Source organism: Oreochromis aureus, linkage group 3 (assembly GCF_013358895.1).
Source record: "Oreochromis aureus strain Israel breed Guangdong linkage group 3, ZZ_aureus, whole genome shotgun sequence".
In the NCBI taxonomy this organism is placed as follows: domain Eukaryota; kingdom Metazoa; phylum Chordata; class Actinopteri; order Cichliformes; family Cichlidae; genus Oreochromis; species Oreochromis aureus.
This window is the reverse complement of record NC_052944.1, coordinates 1,799,759-1,800,606: the sequence shown is the minus strand read 5'-3', so window position 1 is coordinate 1,800,606 and position 848 is coordinate 1,799,759. Positions and strand designations below refer to the sequence as shown.

At 32.3% G+C, this 848-nt stretch overlaps 1 long non-coding RNA gene across 1 annotated transcript; it reads right to left on the bottom strand.

Annotated features, from left to right (window-relative positions):
- Positions 1-212: 212 nt before the first annotated feature.
- LOC120438524 lies at positions 213-576 on the bottom strand. Its single transcript, XR_005611975.1, has 3 exons — positions 560-576; positions 330-447; positions 213-246 (listed from the first exon to the last, which is right to left on the bottom strand). It is a non-coding gene; the product is annotated as an uncharacterized LOC120438524 (long non-coding RNA).
- Positions 577-848: the final 272 nt, after the last annotated feature.

Here is an 848-nt window from a genome sequence, read left to right as displayed (position 1 = left end):
TATTTTTTCCTTATCAAATATTCAAAATAACTAACACACCAAGCCAAAAAAATTACATGCAAGTTAAGGCTATATTTCCCCTCTTCCTCAAAACAAAAACCAAATAACAAAAGCAACTGTACACAATAGATTTTGTTAAATAATATCCCCAATTACAAATCTGTCTCACCCATGTGGTGATTGAAGGCCCTGGAAAAGGTGGTTTTGGAGTTGAACACATGGCCCAATTGTTTTCTGCCTCCAACACTGTTAGAAATATAGTAAAATTAGTGATTGACAATGAATATTTAAATACAAGTGATTTCTTTGTGCTATAACACTTCACAAACCTGAGGCTCCCAGTATATGTAAAGCAGTTGCTTCACGCTGCTGTACCATTGCTTTAATTGTTGTTTCAAATGTCATGTCTGCTATTTTGGGAAAGGACTCCATGAACGCCTTTGCCATCTATGGAAATAGCAAAATATTCCAAAATAATTTAGTCATATTGCTTTTCTATAGCAGACTCAATTTTATAGTGCACCATCAGCACAAACATTATTTGTCTTTGTTACTTTACCAAGATGACAATCACATCGCAGCTATTTGTGTCCTTCTGTACTGGCTGTTTCCAAACTCCTGCTTTTACCTTGATATCAAATATATATATATATATATATATATATATATATATATATATATATATATATATATATATATATATATATATAATCAAACCTGTGTAGTGACAGCTTCAGTCTGCTCTGTGGGAACATCTGAGTGTGGTGGTTCTTCTTGATGATCCTTATAAAAATAATAAAATTACAACTTTACATGGAAGAACACAGAATACTTACAGAACACACATG